Source organism: Sinocyclocheilus anshuiensis, unplaced genomic scaffold (genome assembly GCF_001515605.1).
Source record: "Sinocyclocheilus anshuiensis isolate Anshui unplaced genomic scaffold, SAMN03320099.WGS_v1.1 scaffold1874, whole genome shotgun sequence".
Classification (NCBI taxonomy): Eukaryota; Metazoa; Chordata; class Actinopteri; order Cypriniformes; family Cyprinidae; genus Sinocyclocheilus; species Sinocyclocheilus anshuiensis.
This window is the reverse complement of record NW_015546140.1, coordinates 121,260-121,645: the sequence shown is the minus strand read 5'-3', so window position 1 is coordinate 121,645 and position 386 is coordinate 121,260. Positions and strand designations below refer to the sequence as shown.

The 386-nt window shown below is 36.8% G+C and overlaps 1 protein-coding gene across 2 annotated transcripts in view; it reads left to right on the top strand.

The window, feature by feature from the left end:
• LOC107701180 (engulfment and cell motility protein 2-like) overlaps positions 1–386 on the top strand; it is an 11,388-nt gene that overhangs the window by 3,477 nt on the left and 7,525 nt on the right. The gene's annotated exons all lie outside the window — the stretch shown is intronic.

Below are 386 nucleotides of genomic sequence, written 5' to 3'. Positions count from 1 at the left end.
ATAATATCAGGAAGGCGATTAGCACATCCCCAAGTTATGCAGAGGTCAGACAGATTCGACCACAATATCAAAAGGAAGATACTATGTCTATTTTTGAAGCTATTGATAGCAAACTTTTGGAAGAAATAGTGCAGCACCTTAAATCGTCAACCTGCTATATTGACACACTTCCCACATCTTTTTTCAAAATGGTGCTTAACTGTTTGGAAGCAGATCTCTTAGAAGTGGTGAATGCCTCACTTCTTTCTGGGACGTTTCCAAACTCCCTGAAAATTGCAGTTGTTAATCCCCTTCTAAAAAGAGCAATCTTTATAACACCATATTGAGCAACTATAGACCAATATCAAATCTTCCTTTTATAGGAAAGATTATTGAAAAGGTAGTCT